Below are 14,284 nucleotides of genomic sequence, written 5' to 3'. Positions count from 1 at the left end.
TAACGAGGTTGACCTGAGATAGGAACTATCCTCGGAGCCGACAAAATATCTAGGAATCTTCTGAATCCAACCAGAAGATTGGATTAGATTTCATTTTGTAGGTTTCCACTGTGGCCACTTCCGCTAGATTACTTGGAGGCGGTAGGGCGAAAGTACCCATTAAGGCAGGGTCTTTTAGGAGACCTATTCCGATATTTTGAAAAAAATGATTCCTTGCATGGATCATTGGAATGCTTCCTGTAACTTGTGAACTGTTGGGGAGAAAAGTTTGTTGGTCGACGATTGTAATTCCTTCTTGGGAGGGAAATGCAATCCTCCTGAAATAGGTCGACACAACCGCGGCCATGGCATAGATCCAGGGCCTTCCTAGTAGGATGTTGTAATCGAGGTTTCCATCAATTACTTCAACATCAATTCCTACTGTTTTTCCCCCCAGTTCAACTTGCAAGTTACTTAAAATCCCGTATGGAGTGTATGATCGTCCATCGAATGCTTTTAACGTCGTTGACGATTTCGACAAGGGTGGTGAGCCTAATTCTTTCCAGCAACTCATCGACATAAGACATGTAGATGCCCCCTCATCAATGATTGTTCGATGAACAGTTTTGTTGAGGGCTTTCACTTGAATAAGGAAAGCTAGTTGAGCTGGTAACTGAGGGTCATATCCCTTATGATCAAAGGCCACAAGATTGGAATCCATTGGGCCAATCCCACCTATTGCTGATAATAAAGCTTGCTCTTGGGAGGGGTAATTTTGCGGTACCTCAGGTGTCGACATAGCGGACGATGATTGAGCCAGGTCCTCTATTATATTATAATCCTGTGTTACTTTGGCACGAGGATTAAATGTCGATTTGTGTACTACTCCCTTTGGCGACTTTATCATTGGCTCAGGATCGATGGGTGGCACAACTTCGGGCAAAGTTGTTGTTGAACTACTAGGTCGTTCATTAACCTTGTTGTTCGACAGCTTTGGATTCCTGTAATCTTTATTCCTTGTCAAAGCATTATTCTGTTGCTTCGAGGTAGACAACATAAGCACTTGGGATGTGGAAGCATTTTGATTAGCAACCATATTTTGACCTGGATTAGGAAACGGATCAGTCAATACTGCTGGGTTTTTTGAACTCTTGAAGAGTTTCTTAACTTCAGCTATATGTGGACAATCTTTTGTCCAATGATCCTCATCGCATATATGACACCCTGTCGGGGGTTTCCTTTTTCTTCCTGTCTTTTTCTTCTTGCCCCCTGGTTGCTTCAGTTGTTTGCCCTTGTCGGTCGACATGGCATTTACTTCTGAGGTAAGAAGTTCTTCATTTGCATTTTGATTAGAAATTTTGCGTTTTCCAGTCACGCCATTACTGGCGTGAGAGTTAGTATTTGATCCAGGAGGGGGAGGAATTGAAAATTCAGGTCTAGGGGCGTCAGGTATTTTGTCGTAGAGCGTGCCCGACTGAGTATATACTAAGTCTAAATATTGAGCACGAGCAATGACTTGCTCCTCTGTTACGACTCCTCCCTTGGCCACATCTTCCGTTATAGCCGGAAGTAACGACTTTATAAACCATTCAGCTAACAGCTGATCGGGAACGTAAGTTTTCACCATCCTACGACGACGTCGCCACTCATGTATATGATCAGATATGTGAGTGGCCGTTGTCTGTTTGAAGTTGGTGAGGAGTTCTGTCCCTGTTTCATACCTTATCGGTAATTGAAAATGGGTTAAGAAAGTCGTGGCTAAGGAGCTGAAATTGTCGAAAGAGGCCCCTGGAAATTCAATGTACCATTTAGCCGCTGGACCTGTCAATGTCCTCTGGAAGAGGCGAAGCCTTATCGAATCATCATTCAAGGTATTCGACGAACACCACAGATGGAATGTCATCACATGATTCGATGGGTCTTCACCCGGATTTCCATTAAATTTAGGAATATCTGACGGAAGTTTATGTGGAATCGCTGGCCACCAAGGGCATAAGCAATTGGATCATTCGTCAGCCGGTTTAGATCTGGTAATTCTAGAGTTGCTACAAATGGCAACTGTTGATTCAGGTTAGGCGAAGCATATCTAGGATAAGATGGTATCGCCTGAGCAATGGGTCTTTGCAGACCAGCATTATGCTGACAACTTAGACAAGGTTGATGGGCGTAACCATTATAGTATGGTTGCCCATTACTTACAAAGACTTGTTGCTCAGGTCCTTGATATGATTGCTGGAAATGCGGTTGTTGAGATTGAAGCAGCTCTGGTTGTTGGACCATTTGCTGTTGACCAATACCGGATGATTGACCAGGATGAGGAGTCACAGTACTTGTTTGAGTCTGAGTCGCTCCAGATAAGGAGGCACTACCCTGAGATTGTGATTGAGTCGCTGAGCCAAGAGGTTGTTGTATTACAACAGGTAACGCTTATACTTGCGACACATTCGCCATAGCAGGTGTGGTGGTAATATTCGACACAGGGTGGACTGGTTGCATAGAATATACAACTCCTGGTTGTTGAGGCAGTATTGGTACCCAACTGTTGGATGTAATTCCAGTTTGACCTGAACCTTGTTGTGAACTCACTGATGGGCATCCTCCCGGAGGAGGTAATGAAAAGGCATACTGCCCCCCATATGGTATCAATCCGGAACTCAAGGGGATCGATTGCCCAGGTTGACCTCTAAATGGATCAATTTGGCGAGTTTCAACATAAGAAATACCAGATGATAATCCGGACGAAGAAATAGGAACTAACCATGTCATCGTCCCTGATGGGACTCCAGCTTGTTGTTGACAACTTGCCGAGACAGATGGTATACCAGCGAACATCGTTGGAGTAGCAGTAGGAGCCTCTGCTGCTGCTGTGTCGGACGACACAGTCCTAGATGTCGACGGTTGTTCAGACATATCTAGTCTATCCAATAGATTTCTAGCGATTTTACAGGAACTTCCACTTGTGGTGGACTAACTTCGAAGATCAACGAGGGAAGGGTGATGATTATTCCGCTTAAAATAAATTTTATTAACGACGCTTTTAGACACAAACTTGCTTTTTCATGTTTTAAGAGTCGAGAAAAAGCTAAAGATGACTCTAGTCGCCTTCGATGTATTAACGAGCCCGAAGTGACAAATGCTCGGTTGGAATTTTTCAGTTATAGAGTTTGAAAAAGGCCAAAAGAAACTTCTCTGGAGATCTAGGCAGAGGGTGTGCCAAACCTTTCGCGAAACCACAGAATACGTTTTACGGTACGGGTGGTCGATCTTCGTGAATGCTGTGTTCACTGCATCGCGATCAGTAGGGCGGCCGACACGGTTTCCTAAGGATAAAGGATAAAAGCCTATAGGGGTCTCCCAATATACGCGACGGTACGCGGGAGCTCAAGTCCGTGTTAGTGCCACCGACTCTCAGGAGGAATCACCCACCTTCGTAGAGATCGACAGTCACTATGTTTAACGACGCCGGAACACGTCTCTACCTAGACCTCTAGATGTTTGCGTTAGATTCCAAAGCATTGTTATGTAAATTGAGTTTATTTTAATGTTGATCTTTCTTAACAGTTTGTCTTTCAGGATCACCACGAGATGTATTGGTACAAATTCCTAAATGCAGCTAAAATGATAAGCAAGCTTTCACTATCCTTTTAGCTTTGAAAATCCTAGCTACTGAAGGGAGAGAAAAACAATATCTTTCCACACAGAGCACAAAGCACAAACTAATGCACTTTCTCCTAGATCAGACACCCAAACTTATCAAAATGCAAATGCAAGATGCATGTATTTCTTTTCGTTTTCCTTAATGTTGATGCTTAACAAAAGGAAAATGTTGTATGATTTTTGAATCAACTTTTCAAATATGAATAAACAAGCTTGTCCACAATCAGAAGAACACCTTATGAAAGACTTGTTTAAAATACAAGAAAAATACAGATTCAAACCATAAGGTGAAAGCAAATCAATCTAAAATAGCTATGAATAGCAATAATACTAACTCATAAGATCGAAATCTAAGAGGTCAAGGCTGTAGGCTTGCTTTTCACTATGGGAAATTGTAACTGAAACAAGAAATACTGAAAGAAAGTTTACAATTTCATCACACAACTGAGGCGAAATGAAGTCAAGGAGATGAGGTATACAGCAAATACATTAACCATCAAGCAATCAGCCAAAAACAAGTGCAAACAGGGCCAAGACACAGAGGAAGAGTTAAGCTAGCCTAAGGCCAACTGGACCAGCGCAGGTACTGCACTGTCAGTTTCACTCTCAGCGCAGTTCCCGAAGGGGCTACCTGCGCTGTAATGCAGACTGCCTGTGGACAGCCTGCACTGACTTACGAGAGTTACGTCTGCTAACAATTCCGGGTCATAAAAAGCTCAAAAATGTACTGTTTTGACTGAAACAAAATGCTATGGGTTAAGTACAGGTAGAGGGATGATCAAGAGGACTAAGATCTATCACAAAGAGTAAAGATCTACCTGTAGATTAGCTCTTTAAATCTTGAAGTTGCTCAGCAAAGGAGCAAGAGTAGCAAACCCTCTACTTCGCTTTTGATATAGTCAAAAGCTTTTCGATTCGGTACTCGGTTCTTCAAGATAGAAATAGCAAAATACTACAAATAACAACAACAAGATACTAGGATCTCCCCAGCGGAGTCGCCAGTTTGTTGTGGGGAAAAGTATCCGATGCGGATGACCCTAACCCTTTCTAGATGTGACAGAATCTAGCAACAACTGAATGATAAAGTTTTCATGTTCTTCTTTATGAGTATATAGATAGAATGGAAAGAAGGTCAACCAACCTGGTGTCTTGCGCTTGATTGATCCTTATCCTTCTTCCTTTGTATCCAGCTCCCAGCTCTTTGCTCTCCAAGCCGATCCAGCTACACAAAAGACCTGCACAACAAGAGAGAGCAAACTAACAGATACAAGCACTCATAATCAAAGCATGGATTAGATTGCAATGAATACACATGTAAACACAAAGCATCTATGTAAAACAAGTGAATAGGAGAACATGCAAACTTTATTGATAGAAAGTAACAGGGTTCCAGAGGAAGTTACAACCAATGATATTGGCTCCAATCCAGCAGCACCTCCTCGGCAGCAAGAACTCTCTTCTTGACCTCTAGTAAAACAATCACCCAAATAATCCTGGCGGTATACCAACAGCACCTCCTTGCTTATACAAAATTTCAGCCTCCATAGACCTCATAGAAGAGCTCTATATATAGGAGAGAAGAGGAACAGATGAGTCAGCTTGAGACTGACATGAAGCTGCCTTGTGTCCTCTCTATCTTCAGTTAATCTTCAGTTCCTGTGTCCACTTGGAGATCCTTGGTTACACATGGTGATCAAGTACCTCTTACTCATCACAGGGCGAATCTCATGAACCAAGTGTCAGTTTGGAAGCTTCCTGGGCAATTGACACCTTGCAGGATGACTGTGCCACTTGGCCAATCTCGCCCAGCGCAGGTAGCCTTCATAGTTTTTGACTTCCAGCGCAGGTACAGAGTGGGACAGTTGCAATACAGCGCAGAAGCTCAGTTTAGCAGCTGACATGATCCAAAATAAGCCTGTTCTGAAGTGTTTTCAGGTGGGGAACTGATTGGAAGTGCTGTTGGTTGATGACCTTGTTCTTTTAGGGTAAGAACAACATGTTTAGGGACTGAGGATCCCTGTAATTATCGACATTCCTTGCTCCTTGACGCGAGGCACAAAAATGTCTATAACACCTGTCAAGGGATTACTCTAACCCCTGGTTAGGAGCAATAACCTCTCCATAAGCCCAAACCTCACCTCTGCTAAAAACCCTCCATAAACCCTTTTTTCACAAATTAACCCAAAAATCCCGAAAATACATTCAAAAACCCCTCACCCCAACGTTATCCACCCAAAATATTAAAGTGAATATTTAATAGGCCAGTGGGCCCCCCCAACCTGCACGATCCGTCGGAGGACCCGCCAATCGTCCGATCCCCGCCTCCCAAGATCTAACGGTGGGTGGTCATTTTCACCCCCCGACCTGCCGACCTTTAGCGTCCGGGGAAAGTGGTTTTGGGTGCCGTACCCTGGACGCGTGTCAAACGCTGGGGTTGTTCGGATCCCCCCTCCCCAATACCACTTATCAGCAAAGGCAGTGCGGGGAACCCGCTTACCACCATCTCGTTACCGCCTCCCCCTTGCGTCATCCTGACATAGCGCCCTCCCCCGCCCCTGCGCCGTGTGGCCCTCCACGTAACCCTGCCACCTTATCCACCCGCCACCATGTCCTGACACCCTGGCCGACACCGCAGCAGCCACGTCACCTCCATACCCGGGCCCCACCATGACGCCATGCTGACGTCATCGGCGGAAAAGCGCCAATTGCACGTTTTGTCCAAATTCGTCGTTATAAACGACCAAATTAGCCGTTTGTGGTCATTTTCACGCACAAACGATGTAGCCGTTGTCAACCAGCTGCCCCGAAAATTTGTTTCCAGCCATCAAATTCAAGTTTCAGACCGCTACAAGTCAAGAATTCAGCTGCCTTAAGCCTTCACGGTCCAACCCGCAGGCTTTCAAGCTAGTTTGTCCAGGTATTCACCGTAAAGCTTACTTTTCACCCATGCATTCCTTTTCTCTGTAAAATTGCCATTAAAACACCTGTAGAAGTCCACATAAGCTCTGCACCTACTACCTAAAACAAGCTAAGCTGACCTGTTGACCCCCATAGCCACAAATTCAGCATTAAAGCAGTCAATTCGCGGGCCAGAAACTGTGAAATTCTCCCCGAGGTACTCAGCATTGTTCCCTTTTGCCAAGTACAGGCCAGCTTCAATCTCTGCCAAAGGAAACCTCATACTCTCTGCAACTTACCATTAGCAGTTCACATCCCTGTGAATTTGCAGCAAACTGCAGAAACCAGCCTGCATTTTTCACTGAGAAAAACTCCTCAGACTGTGTCTACAGTTGACCTATCACTGAAACTCTTAAAGAAACTTCCCAAACCATTGCCATTTCCTATTCAAACTCAGATTATATCATGGAAGCCTCTGCATCCTCATCCCTCAGTGTTGCTCCATTAAATCCACAAAATAAAGAGCTGGAGGCCTTGGCATTTGCTGACAAGGACTATCTTATTGAAGACTTTGAGGGTAGCAGAGACTTCTTGCAGACCTTCACTCAACTAAGAGAGGATTATAAGGATGGTCATGGTACACACGGGATATGGGAGTCAAACCTACCATATTACTGTCTCCCAGCTGTAAATGTCTTCCCTGAAATCATTCACCTATGTGCTGAAAACTATGATGTGCAGCACAAAGCTATTAGCACCCCATCTAGGAGGATCCTTTTCTACATTAATGCTGAGTCCATCAAAAAAATGTTACATTTTGATCAGACAGAGTTGTTGATCCCGTTTTCCATGAATTATTTGCTGGAGACTAGTGAAAATATGACCATTGAGGAGATTCAAAGGGTCACCAGGACATTCATGACACCTGAGTGCCAGCCTACAGGGCCACCTCCCTACCTGGATGTCCATTTCAATGATGTAGGCAGGATTTTACTGGACATGATTGCCTATGTGTTAGGATACAAAAACAGTGAGTATGTGGATAAAACAATGCTGGTATTGCTATCTGCTTACAGCCCACGCCAACCCCCTGCCCGCAAATATAACTTTGCTAAGTTCATAGCTAACAAGATTCATGATCAGTTGAACATAGTGGACAGACAGGGGGTCTTCAAGTACTCGGCCTATATTTACCACCTATTCATGTACTATCATTCTGAAGCCTTCCCATGCTACATCAGAAGGCTAGATCACAAAGGGGAAAGAAGATCTGTCATCTTCTGGACCTCTGCCTATCACAAAGTCACAAATTCCCCCTATACCTACTGTGAATTTCTTGACCAATTTGTATACCCAGTCTCTTGCCTTTTGATGAGGTCCCCTCCTCCCAGAATATCAAATGAGATCAAGAAAGCTCTGCAGCTTTGCAAAAAATATAAAATAGGTGACTGGTACCTATATGAGAACCATACTGTCATTAGGGTCTATGGCTGTGATCTCTGTCCATATAGGCTCCCAAAATATGTGCCTATGAGGTTATTTGCCTTGGAGTATTATAGGCAGTTGATTCAGTCCGACCTCACCCATTTCCACGGCGCCAAAAAGAAGGCCCACCTCAAGTTTAAACACCAGTTGGGCCCCTTCATCATGAAAAAGAAAGAAGGGTGGGAAGATGCAGACCTAATCCTTAAGGATAAATACAAGTTGTCCTATAGTTTTCGGTGGGTCCATTATGACCCTGAAGGTTTCATCACTACTAGGAGAAACAAGTATAGGCTTATAGGCATTAAGCATTTCCAGTACCCACACATTGAAAAATATGCCAACCTGCAAGAATGGCAGATGGATACTTTACTTGAAAATCTAACTGAGGAGGAGACAATGTTAAAGAATAGGAGGGAGCTTGAAAAGACTATTGACCTAGACTATGTGCAGTAGGTACCTTTCAGACCACCTTATTCAGTGGGAGAAGGGACCTCGGCCACAAGGACTGCACCACAGGCACCATCTACATCAGCACCGGTGATAGAAAAAGGCAAAGGCATAATGGGTGCAGAGGAGGAAACAGTAAAGGAAACTTCTGCCCCTGTAACAGAGCAGCAGCCAGAATAGCAGCAAGGGCAAAATATCCTACCACAAACTGGGCTGCCAGCAGCTCCAGCACTGCAAATTTCACCCCCACAAACTGAGCCAGTAACTGCCCCAATTTTGCAGACCCCAGCACATGAGGAAAGGGGTACAAAAAGAGATAGAGAAGAGTCCACTCCCCTTAGTGGATCCTCCCACCAACCAGAAGCCAAAAGGCAAAGAGCAGACTCCCCAGAGGTAGAAGACATTACTGAAGATGTCTTGGACAGTGCAAGAAAAGATAGTGAGGGCAGTCAGCATACAGGTACAAGCTCCTTTCAGCAGGAGCAAACTTTACAGATCGGTTTGGAAGTGTCCTCCTCTTCCCAGCAGACCAAGAAGCCCAAGAGCACCAAGGATTCTTTCAAAGAAATAAAGGCTCAGAATGAGCTGCTGAGGGCTGAGGTCTACAAGCAATTTATAGATGCTACACCAGCCCAGCAAGAGAGATTAATGTCTGTATATGACATTAAAGAAGAAAAAATGATATTTAGTCATTTCAAGCCTACAAAACCTCAGCCTACATCAGCTGCATATTTTGTGAAAACAAGGATGGAGGTCTTGGCCAAAGACATCCATCCCATAGACCAAATAGAACTCCACAAGCAAGCTGGAGAAATGGTTTATGCAACCTTGGTGGAGAGGGAAACTATGGCCCATGAGCTGAAAGAATCCCTAAAGAATACCAACACACAGTTGGATTTTGAGATAATGTCCTCTCTGGCCAAAGATAACAGAATAAAATCTTTGGAGGACATCATCATTGATCTTGGACATGATCCTAGTGATCCAAAGGGTGTGAAGGCCCTCATGAAGAAGAAAGATGATGACCTGAATGCATTGAAGAAGAGGTTGAAGCTGCAGCCCACAGAGCACCCTCAAACAGCAGAACTTCAAAAGAAAAAATAGGCTGAGGACCAGCTAGACCTCCTAATACAGCAAGACCAGAGGATCAGGGAATCGGAGAAAGAGCTGGAAGGAGCACTACAAGACAAACAGGCAGAGTCCACTTCCCAAGCTCCTCCAACTACTTCAACAACAACAACAACTTCAGGGGCAGCAGTGGCCCCCACAACAGAAGCAGCAGGAACAACAGCAGCTCCAGATGCCAGCCCAAGTGTAGAGGAATTGACCAAGGCCGTCAAAGCAATGGAGATCCAGGAAGATGAAATAAAGAAGGCCAAGGAGAAGTTGGCAGAACTGGATGCCAAATATGACAAGTCCAAAGTGACTGTGGCAGAATAGGGCAGAGAAATAAAGGCCCAAAAGGAAAAAAAAAAGGCCTTAGAGAAAGAGTTGAATTTGGAGACTGCTATGGCCGACATAAAGAGAATCCTATGGGCCAAAATTGGCCTATCCATCAAACAGCAATGGAGGTCAATAAAAATAATGCATGAGCAGATGGATTTAATGGGCCAAGCTCAAACAGAAATTCAGAAGGCCAAGACAGTGCTAGGGAACAGAGCAGAACAGGAAAACAGAATGATAGATTTCCTAAACAGGCACGAGAAGGAGGAATTGGCAGCCATAGGCATTCCCAACAGAACAGAGGCTGTCCTCTCTGCCAAGAAGGCACTAACTCTCAGGAACTATATACAAACGGTGGAGGGGAAGTACTATGAGATGCAAGCAGATGTGGGGGAATAGAAAGTTAAAATGGGAGTGCTGCAAGCAAAAGGCCTGCCCAGCTTACTTAGTGGTGCAGGAAAACTGATCTCTCCAGATCAAATGGCCAACAGGATGGCATCCACTATTGAAAATCAGATTATTGCATCTGGCAGTTCATCTGAACAAGCAGGGCCTCCCACAGGACATAGCTTATATGACAAACTTGCAGGCCTGTTCTTCATTGAGAACGAAGTAAATCACCTGTTTGAAACCACTCCCAATCTTTATAGACATATAGAGGCCGAGGAAACATTGATAAAGATGCGCAGACATCAAATGCCTAAGGAGGATTGGTGGAAATTTATGCTTCAGATTTTGCCACGATAGCTTCAGTCATTCGGCCACTGTTAGCTCCAGGTCACTACAAAACAAATAACATGACAAGTGTCAATAGTTGAAAAAGCTAAAAGTGACTCATCACTCAGACAACGACAACTATCCAAGTTTCAGACAGCGCATCTCCAGCCGACTCTAACAGCCATAAAGTCCAAATATCTTCTGACTATTTTGACAACTGAGGCATTAAGGAATTACTCCAGCATTCACTCCTTCAGGTACTGCATTCCAGAGATTAGCATATCATAAATGAGATATTAACTCATTCGCTGATATTTTTGATGTAAATTTTGTATATATACTCCCCTGAGTAACTCATAAGGGGTTGGTAATTTTCTCTATGAGGCAAATGTATTATACACTTTCTGAATTATCTAATACAAAGGGCTGGATGAGCTCAGTGATTTCCTGACATACTTGATGTCTGGATGATGCTCCATGTGCTGATGCAGAACCCCTGTGCTGTCCGATTAAATAACAAGTTTTTTCCTTAATCTCTGTTCTTGTCTTTCTTATGTTTATCAAATCATACTCATCTTATACTAAGCTAGCAGTAAAAAGAAAGAATAGTGCAGGACTTGTTTCACTACACCTTGTACTCAATTTTTACTACTCTAAATGTTTGTCTTCAGGATTACTATGCACATGAATTCTTAATTGCTCATGTAGCTATTAATTCTTTATGTATGAATATCACCTAGAAATTCTTAAATGCTCCTGGGTCAATATTCTCACTGTCTTACTCCAAAAGTTTATTGTAAGATTTTTAATTGCCTTGCATAAACTGGACACAACCCACGAAATCACTTTATGAAAGTTATTTCTTAGACACTAACCTTGCTCTGCAGTATCACTACAGCAAATCACTCAGCGCCTCAAAATAACTAAAGGACCATTGACTCCATAGCCCAATGGACTAGAACACTTTGGAGAATGCATAAGCACCTTGACTGAAATTACCATCCAACCAAAACCTTAAACAAACCTGAATTTATAGCTAGACTATCAAAACAGAGACAAATCATAAAGAGAGAGCCCTCTCTGATTACAGTTTGGCTAGAAACTGTGGTCCAAAGATTGGTTAGTGGTTACCCTGGCGGTATTCCCTTAGAGTCAAAGGGAACAACCTGGGTGTTAACATAAATGGCGACTCCGCTGGGGACTTCTTAGGATTTTTCAATTTCTATACATCTCTCAAAGCTGCAAATCAAGCCTTAAATTAGTCAGGAAGCCTTCAAAACTGTTTCTATATCACATTGACAGCTTTAGGGAAGAGCTTTTTCAGTGAGTCTTCATCTCAGCTTTGGAATATATATAGCCATTCCAAAATCTTTATCCAGTCCTTGTAGATATAAAAACTTCCTATAAAATCCTAAAAAACAGTTAGAAGTTGGCTCCCAAGAAAAATCCACGGCATACTAGGGCAAATCCTGACCCTAATCCACCCATCATTGTTGATAATCCAAATACCATCCCTAGAAACATCAAGAGGCAGCAAAGGCAGGAGCAGCCTGCTGATTTAACCTCAGATTCAGATCATCCCAGCCTCATCTCTACCCCATGCAAGGTCCTTTTCCGGTCTACCCCTAGTTCCCCTAGTTCACCATCCACATCTCAAAGTCCTCCTCTCACATCTTCATCCACTGCACATATCCCCTTGACGAACACTCTAGGTTCACCCCTACTTATCACCCCAGTGATACCCACTGTTCCTATTATCCCAGCTGCCCCTGTTAATCCTCTAAACCCTGTAAATATGGCTAACAGGTATGCACCCTTGCAGATACCAGCTAATGCTACAGCTCTACCCCAAGATTACCAAACCAAAATCTCATATTTTGACTCCAATGGCCCTCTGACAGCTGTCCAGCATGCTAAGAGGATGCAAGATCATTTTGAGACCTACGAAATAGATGATGACAGTGTCAGAATGAGGATGTTTGTTCAAAGCCTAACTGGGGATGTAAGAACTTGGTTTAGGTCCCTGAATGCGAATTCCATCACAACTCCTGATGAACTGTATCAAGCCTTTACTAGCAGATGGGAGAAGAAGAACGATCCTCTGCACATACTTGGGGAATATGACACTATCAAAAGAGGTCCCCAAGAGACTGTTTTGGAGTATTGTGCAAGATTTAACAATGTATATAACACGATCCCACAAAATTTAAGACCTCCTCCTGATTTAGCTTTGTACAAATTCCTTGATGGTTTTGACCCTAACATGGCCTATCAGTTGAAGGAAAGAGATCCTCAATCCCTTACAGAAGCCCAAAGGGTTGCTGTTACAGTGGAAGCCAACCTGATTGCCAAAAGAAACAGAGCAAGGTTGGAAAAAAGGACTGTTTTCAAAGAGGAACCCTCTGCCTTTGATCAAAAGCTGGATGCAATACTCAATGGAATGAAAAGATTGGGTGATAGAGTGGAATCGGTTGAAAGAAAATCATCATGGGAAGCATCACAAAACAACCCTCCTAGGAATCCAAATTTTAGGAGAACTCAAAACCCAAATGTTGGCAAAGCCAGTGCAGACCAAGACATAAGACCCCCTTTCCAAGAAAATTATGCAGAAACTTCCACATCAACAGAGCCCAATGAAGATCCCGAGATTAATTTAATGGGTCTAGATGGTGAAAGTCAAGTTTTCTTAACACAAGAAGATCATGAGGATGATGAAATCAAACTGTTCCAAACTAAATCAGGTGAATCCTTTGACTTTAAACAAGGCTATGAAACTGCTGTTTATGAAGTCCATAGACAATATAAGTTGAGGAGCAGAACTGTGAATGTAAACCAGCCTGAAAAGATAAAGGATAATCAGCAGCCTGAAAGAGTCATAGTCACAGAGCCTAATGACAAAATAAATTCACCTGCAGAAGAAGTGATTATTGAAGAGATCACTGAACCACTGTCCTTAAAACAGCAGCATGTGGCCACTTCACCTTCTCAACCTAATTTAAAGGTTACTCCCCAAGAGATGAGTAAAAGAGGCAAGTCCCAAAGTCAAGATAAAAATGAAGAAGAAGATTTAATGAACAAGGAAAGGACTGTTATCCATAACCCCAAGACCTAATCTGAAAAACCCTTTGACCTAGAAACTGAAATTGGCAAACTAAAAGTAGCAATCCCTCTCTCAGAACTAGCCAAGCATGACATCTATAAACTACAGATCAAGAAGTCCCTTCAACTCACTAGCAACAAAGATGATGTCAATATGCTGGATGACACCCCAGAATTACTGTTCGGCCCAGAAGTGGATGGAAAAACGGTAGTCACAAGGGTGTTACCTTTCTATGTCAGCTTACATATTCATGATAAAATATTACATAATGAAATGTTTGACTCAGGTGCCTCTCACAATCTCATGCCAAAAGCAGTCATGGAGAGATTGAATCTAGACATAACAAGACCATACAAGGACCTGTTTTCCTTTGACTCCAGCCAAGTCAAGTGTTTAGGTCTCATAAAATACTTATGTGTGTCTCTTATTCAATACCCAAAGAAAACAATCCTAATGGATGTGGTAGTTGATGATATCCCACCTAAGTATGGGATGTTGTTATCAAGATCATGGGGAGCTAAACTCCAAGGTTCCCTACAATTAGACATGTCATATGCG

Source organism: Pinus tabuliformis, chromosome 1_2, assembly GCF_031772625.1.
Source record: "Pinus tabuliformis cultivar Carrire ecotype Pingquan chromosome 1_2, CPIR1, whole genome shotgun sequence".
In the NCBI taxonomy this organism is placed as follows: Eukaryota; Viridiplantae; Streptophyta; class Pinopsida; order Pinales; family Pinaceae; genus Pinus; species Pinus tabuliformis.
This window is presented reverse-complemented; position numbering follows the sequence as displayed.